The following is a 7,964-nucleotide window of genomic DNA, read 5'->3' on the forward strand; positions in this document are numbered from 1 at the left end:
GCTAACTACTGCCAAAAGGTGTTTGAAGAAGGGGAGTTGTCTGGTGTTGTGAGCATAGTATGTAACTATGGTGACATCACGATCATAGAGTGTACCAATTAGAATAAGGTAGCGGCCTGAGGGGTCGGGGATTTCTTTGGAGCATTTAAATTGTGTGGAGTTCTTGAGACCTATTAATACACCTCTGTGTTTGGTTTGGTTTGGTCGTTGGCCATGTATATTTGTGAGTATTGGGGATGAAAATAGTTTGGATGAGAAGAATTGGAGAAGTGTGTTCCTTGAAGACAAAGTATGTCTATTTTTGAGGAATGGAACTGGCGAAAAGCAATTTGCCTTTTGCGTGGAGAGTTTAAGCCCTTGACATTCAATGATAAGATGTTAATACTGGAGGACATGTTTATGGTGGGAGGTGAGATGCTGTGAAAGGTACATACCAAGTTGTGCGCCGGCTTCTCACATCACGACTGGAGGTGAAGGAAGGAGGGAGAGGGTAGGGAAAGCAGAAACAAAAACAATAGGTTAGTGAACAGCATTTTAAACACAAGGTTCTGACCATCGCTGTGCGGTCCCCGCAGTAGAGGAGATCGCGTGGAGGGGCAGAAAAATAGTCCCCAGACGGATAGCAATCCGAACTAGGGCTGGGGGGGGGGTACAGTGACCACTACCCCAGCGTCTCGGGGGAGAGACTAAGAATACGCCGTGGGGGGGGGGGGGGGGGGGGGGGTACAGTGACCACTACCCCAGCGTCTCGGGGGAGAGACTAAAAATCTATCTTATCAAACGGTAATACATAGTTTGCGACAATGAACATAATGTATCACTTCCGACCTTTAAAGGTGAGTTCTGTGGGATGCTGTACTGGATCTCGTAGTGGGGGAGGTCTTGGGAGCCCAGAGCGGTATATGGGTGTTATGTGTTACCAGGTATCGATATTTTGGGAGGCTATGCGGTGACATAGCCCCAATGGTCAAGATTGTATGAGGGTGGGGCTGCTTAGGGGGAGATATGCAGTAGCATGACACCAGTTTACATGTAGGGCTCGTTAATGCAGCTTAAATGTGCCCCAGATGTAGCTGGAGGTTGAAATTGGGTGTGGGTAGTGATCAAAGTAGCATTGTGAGACAAATGACCCTTGGCTCCCAAGGCCCAGGCTTACAGGAGAAGGTTAGACTATGCAAATGTTAACACTACTATGCATATGTATAGTAAGAAAAGGATCTAAACAGACTTCGCTCTCTCCGGTGGGTACCTAGGTATGGCAACCTGGAGCTAAGTAGAGTGAAACTCCAAAAAGAAAGAAAAAAAAAACAAGAAACAACCCCACATTACGAGAGGGAAAAACTGGGCTTTTCAACTGAAAAAGGCAGATACCGTGTACCGAACCGGTGAATATTGTTCAGGGGCCCAGCTGTCAGGCTAAGCTTTAAAGAAGCTTGGCACAGAAACCAGACTGTACGTTCATCCGGCAGAGTCTGATTCGGAGATCCCTGAGGCAAGACGTCTCCTCTGGCGTTGTGGCGATCTCTGGGGTAGCAGGTCTTTGGAAGCCACTGGAGGGGTCTGGTTCCGTGTACCTCTCGGATTCGGGGTAGAGGGGTGGCGCGGGTGCGACTCCGGAGCTTTAAGGCCCAGTTCTTCCATCAGGCCCATGGCTTCCGCCAATGTGACGGCTTGGTGTTGACGGCCATTGTGGGAGAAGAGTAGACGGAAAGGAAAACCCCATCTGTATTGGACATTAGACTGCTGTAAGTGGTGCAGGGCTGGCATCATTTACCGTCGCTTGGCAATAGTTGAGGGAGCAAGGTCGGCAAATACTTGGTATGCGTGGTCCTGGAAGGATAAGGGTCCCTTTCTCCTGGACTCCTGAAGGATAGTCTCTCGGGTGCGGTAGTACTGGAATTTCACGATGATGTCCCTTGGTGGACCATCTTTGGTGCGGCGCGTGAGGGCGCGGTGTATTCTTTGAAATTCCAGTCTATCATGTGGGATAGATGGTGTCAGCTCCTGAAATAGGGCTGTAATGAAAGCTTGAAGGTCAATCACGGATTCAGGAATACCTCGGATCCGCAGATTAGAGCGGCGTGATCTGTTCTCCAGATCTTCCAGTTTGGATGACAGTTGTAGGTTGTCATCCTTGATGGCTTCTAACTCACGGTCGTGGGCGCTCATAGAGAAGGTGACCTCGTCCATCCTAGATTCCAACTCGGCAGTTCTGTGACCCAGCTCCCGAATTTCCTTTGTCAGTTTGTCTGTTATTTGCCTTGAGGTGCTTTGTAGAGCCTTTTGCAGCATGCAATCTATCTTTTGCAGCAACACTCTATGGCCTGATTGTTCTCTGGTAGGGGAGGGGGAGCTGGCTCTGCTTCCTGTGTCATCTCCCTCAGAGTGTAGAAGGAGGGGGGAGGAGGCCCGTTTTTCAGTGTGTGTGGGAGTCGGCGCCATCTTGGATTTGGTGCCTGTCAGGGCAGTCTTGATGTTGTGGCTCTGCTGTCTCTTTTTAGGAGTTTTCGAGGACATGGCTATGTGGCCAGGACACTGCGGTACCTGTCGGTATGTTTGTTCAGGTGATCTGTCCGTTTGGCTGCGCTGTGTTTCCCCCGAGACGCCGGCGAGTGACGGAGCTGCCTTAGGTCACGTCAGCCATCCAGCACGCCGCGCATGCGTCCCCGCGACCTGTATATTTTTATTTTATACTTATCCTGTTTGTTTGATTGTTTTGTTTCTTGTATTTTAAAATCTTTTAAATAAAGAATATACAAAAAAAGCGCCATGCCTGTGACAGCTCTTTGCCTCACTCATTAAAGAAGAGTTCCCCAGAAGCTGCCAGCCTTCTCTGAATCAGAGTATTCTGATGCGGGTCTTTTAACAAGGTTTATTTAACTACTGAGCTTCGGTTCACTTGCTTTTCAGCAGACTTGGCAAGTGAACCAGTGATTCGATTCATGAATCGGTTCATTTGAATCCGAAACTTCTTACTACTGTAAGCTGCATTCAGCTTATAAAGAATCGAGCAGTGTATGGGCACGTTTAGGAAGATCTCCTGCACATGTGAACTTTTTCTAGACTTTCTCTCTGCCACTGTGTTTTGTGTCTTTCTCTGATCTCTCCAGGGCCAGATTCTCTCTCTGCTGCCCCAAGGCCAAGTTCCTCAATGTGCCCCCCTAGAAATACAGAGCTCCAAATTAATCAGTCAGATATTTGGTTCCTGGCTGAAATAATCAACATGTCAAAAAGAGAAAAATGAATTGGCTACAACACTTATTAGAGCATTCACACATTTTGTTAAATTGATCCCTCAGATTCTTATTATGTGTGGCCAGCTTAAGATTGGGTAAGAAAATAATGAAGCTTGGGAAAAATGTTTTGTGAGACTGATTGATTTTTTTTTGTGTGTGATCAACTATAGTCTTCCCGACATTTAAATAATTCCTATAGTGGGATAACAAAAGTGATGTTTTAAAGCAAAAAATGTGACTTTGGAAGGAGAAAAATCACGCAACTATATTAATGTTATACTAAGATTTTAGATTCACAATGATGAATATGCAATAAACACACACAAAATTAACAGTTATGGACCATGAATTGATTGCTTTACCTTTAGAATGCTCACATGTGCATGCTCCTGCAATTAAATACATTTGCAGATTCAGTGTATGGCCTAATTTGCATAAATGTGGTCACAAAGAGTAATTAGCACTTCATTAATATGCAATGAAGTACTAATTTACAGAGCGCCTAAAGCAGTTGTAAACTTTAATTTGCTTTTAGATTGAATTTTGTTACAGTGCAAATATCACAGGATACATTTTGCTAATCAACCCCAAAGTATTTTAAGCTGTTGTCTATAATGGGGAATTTTCTGAAGACCTGTGATTTCATCAAGCAAAAACTAGAATTGAATAAAGCAGACATGAAACAAATCATATAACCCCATCAAATAGTACATTCTTTGACTACATACTGTTTTATTTAAATGATTACAAATTTATTTATTTAAAAATGAGTGGAGTTCCAGTCAGACATCACATCTCCTCATAGCTCTGTGTGTGTTATGAAGATCTCCTCAAAGCTCTATGTTTCTCCTGCACTTGTGTCTGTAGACTTTCTCTCTGTCACTGTGTTCTGTGTGTTTCTATCAGATCTCTCCCTCTTTAGGGCCACATTTACTCTCTCTGCTGCTGCCCCAAGGCCAGGTTCCTCAATGTGCATCCCCCACCACCATTCTTGTCATTTAGCAATGACTGCTAGAACAGATAAATTAAAAACATTTCCATTCACAAGAACACTGAAAATAACTGGATTTAATTGTACAAACTGCAAATCCCCTGTACTGAAGAACTTTGCGTGAGGTCACCAAGGATGAGTGAGATCACCAGAGATGTGCAGGGTCACTGGAGATGTGCGCTGTCACCCAGGATGTGCAGGGTCACTGAGGATGTGCTGGGTCACAGGAGATGTGTGGGGCCAATTTAAGTGAGCAGCTGTAAGGAGTAACGCCCAGTTTTTCTCAGATTAATCGAGCGCAGAAGCCCCTGTAGATAATGTGTTTAATAAGTACAAAGGCACAGACAAAACTGCAAATCCTCTGTACTGCAGCACTTTGCGTGGACTCACAAAAGATGTGTGGGATCACCAGAGATGTGCGGGATCACCAAGGATGTACGAGATCACGAGATGTGTGGTGTCACCCAGGATGTGCAGGTTCACCGAAGATATGCGGGGTAACCGGGGATGTGTTGGGTCACCGGGGATGTGCGCAGCATGTCACCACGGCTGTGTGTGCCATATTGGTGCATCCTTAAATTGAAGATTTGTGTCTCGGGCACTCATGTGAGACACAAATAGTAGTTTCCATATTATATTTGGATTGCTTTTGTATATTTATTGTTCACCTGTTTTTGTGGCACATTTTATTGCGTTTAATAAGTACACTGTGGATTACTTGGAATGATTTAGTTGAACATAGGGGGTATTTCAGTTTCACAGCGAGGTGTAAAGGTGGCTGAATAGCGGAAACTTGGCTAGGAGGGACAGGGTTGGGGGGGAGGGGGAGTATGCATGTATGTTAAAAATCTGTGCACATACGGGACAACCTCACGGCAGAGAGTCGCGATGATGTCGAGTCCTTATGGCTAGAACTAGATAAGACTGATGCTAATAGTAAACTTATTGTGGGTGTGTGTTACAAACCCCCGAATATAGGGGAAGAGGCGGAGTCTCACCTACACCCCCAAATAGAAATAGCTGGAAAGCAGGGAAATGTTGTTGTACTGGGCGACTTTAATTATCAGGACATCGATTGGTCTAATGGAACCCCTCATTCGATAAAGGCGGGCCATTTTCTGAACCTGTTGCGGGACAATTTCATGGAACAAATGGTTGAGGTTCCAACTAGGAAAGATGCAATACTAGATTTAATCATTTCCAATAATGCGGACTTAGTTGCAGACATAGCAAATGGGGGGACACTGGGTAATAGTGATCACAATGTGATTACTTTTAATATTGGGTACAGAAAAGAGAAGTATGTTGGTCGCACAAGAACACTAAACTTCAGAAAGGCAAACGTTGATAAGCTGCGCCAGCTAGTATGCAACACCGAATGGGACAATTTATTTCTCACACTGAACACGGACGAGAAGTGGGATTGTTTTAAGAATACATTATACAGTATAACCTGCATGGCTAAATAAAACCGTAAAACAACACTTCAAAGACAAGAGCGTGGCATTTAAAATAAGATGGAGGGGTTGGCATTGGCATTCCGGAACTACAAGGAATGTAATAAAAGATGTAAACATGAAATGAGGGCAGCTAAAATAGAGTGCGAGAAGCATATCACCACAGTTAGTAAAAGGAACCCAAAGAAATTCTACCAATATATAAACAGGTAAGAAAGGAGCAGATAGGCCCAATAAAGGATAACAATGGGAGATTAGTCACAAACGACAGGGAGAGGGCCGAGGTGTTGAATTCTTTTTTTCTCCTCGGTATACACTCTGATAGTGTCAACTTGATAATACAATACAAGCCCCTTTTTAATTCAATATAATACAGGTCCTCTTTATGTCAAGAAAGTCTTAAAATGAGTATTCAGTAGATTTTCATTCTATGCCTTTTGTTTATCTGTATTGTACTTTGCACTTCTTTTATGGTATAGCATATTGGAACTAGCCGAGGATGTTAAGCTATCTATAAGCTAATGATTCCAAAGTTCTCTGTTCTTATGCCAACAAGTAGAGTTATTAATGACTGATGTCATATGATGCCACAATTCTTGTTATTTAAGACACTGCTATGTGGTCATATGGTACAAAGTTTAAACGTTGATTCAGCATTTTGTATAGTATAAATATTAAGAAACTCTTGTAATAAACTGAGCATGTATGAATCTGCCTCAGTGGAGTTCATTCTATGTTCCCAAAGCGCTTCGAAGGAGAATCCCCCAGCCGTCTAGAAAAGAGGTCCTTTCACACTCGGGAAAAGGACGGGTTTAATGTAGATAAGAATGCAAGTAGCTCATTGCAAAACATATCACAGTGGTTAACGGTAGCCGGGGTTCAACATAAACTTGAAAAACTTAATGCAAGTGTAGCGCCCTCTGCTATGTCGCTACTAAATTTAGTGTATATCTGGACTGTAATCAGTCTAGATGCTGTTTTGCTCTGAGTTCTGCAGGATTCCCTGAGTTTGGTGGATTGATTGCTTCCCCTGTTGCTGGGTTGGGGACTCAGCACGCAGTGAGGGAGGATCCATCCTCAGACTGTGACTTTGCACCTGTCTCTCACAAATCCCTGAGCAGGGTGACTCAGAGGTATGGCTGGAGCAAGGTGATAAAAGGTTTGGGGACACTTTCCAGAACTCTGCCCTGGGCCCCTGCCTGGGAGGAGGTCTGTGTGATACAGATGCCTGGCCTAGGCCTCAGCATGCGGCAGATGGTGGGGGCCTAGAGGCCTAAGATACTACAGATGCCTGGCCTGGGCCTAAGCGTGTGGTAGATGCTTAGGGTTGCCACCTTTTCTTCCATCGAAACCCGAACACTCTAGCGACACACGGAAATTTTCTTGAAAGAATGAGTTGCGGATTTTTCATATGTAAATAGTGCCACCCCTTCATATGGAAATATCACAGTTGAGACTATTTTCAGTGGGGGCTCAGTAGCCCCTATCTTAATTTTGGTTTCTCTTGTGTGCCTGACATCTTGTGTCCGGGTTTCTGCTGCCATGAAACCCGAACACAGCATTCAAAACCCGAACTGTCCGGGTGAATCCTGGACAGGTGGCAACCCTATAGATGCTGGGGGCCTAGAGGCCTAAGATACTACTGGATGCCTGGTCTGAGCCTCAGCATGTGGCAGATGCTGGGGGCCCAGAGACCTTAGATGCTACTGGAAAGGAACCTGATAGCTGGGCTGGAGCTGGAGGTGGAATTTGTTTATCGAGGAGCAGAGGCGGCTCTAGAGTTTGCGAGGCCTTAGGCGAAACCTAAACATGAGGCCCCACTCAGGTCTCATGGGGTCTCACCAGGGCTCTGTGGGGGGTCTCATCTATCTGAATATTGAGAGCAGCACAGCATAACCAATACCCTCATCCAGGACCTCACTAATATCAAGATTCCAGTCTCATCTTCTCCTTCCCAATGTTGGATATTGTGCTTGTGATTTTGTGACTTTTCTCAAAGTGATATTTGTGCATCTGTCAGAGGTGTAACTAGTGACCTCAGGGCCCCGGTGCAAGAATCCATGAAGGCGGTTATCAGCGGTTACACAGAGGCGACTCTAGAGTTTGTGAGGCCTTAGGCAAAACTCAAATGTGAGGCCCCACTTACACCCATAATGATTTTTTTTTTATTGACCCACGATAAGTGATGGTAGAGCGAGGCGGAGGGGCCCAGGGCCAATGCATGGATTTTACAGCCTGCACAGGTCAACCCCCCCCCCCCCTCCCCTCCCGGCCCCCCCC

The sequence above is a fragment of the Nanorana parkeri genome, unplaced genomic scaffold (genome assembly GCF_000935625.1).
Source record: "Nanorana parkeri isolate BGI_ZX_2015 unplaced genomic scaffold, ASM93562v1 scaffold3434, whole genome shotgun sequence".
Lineage (NCBI taxonomy): Eukaryota > Metazoa > Chordata > Amphibia > Anura > Dicroglossidae > Nanorana > Nanorana parkeri.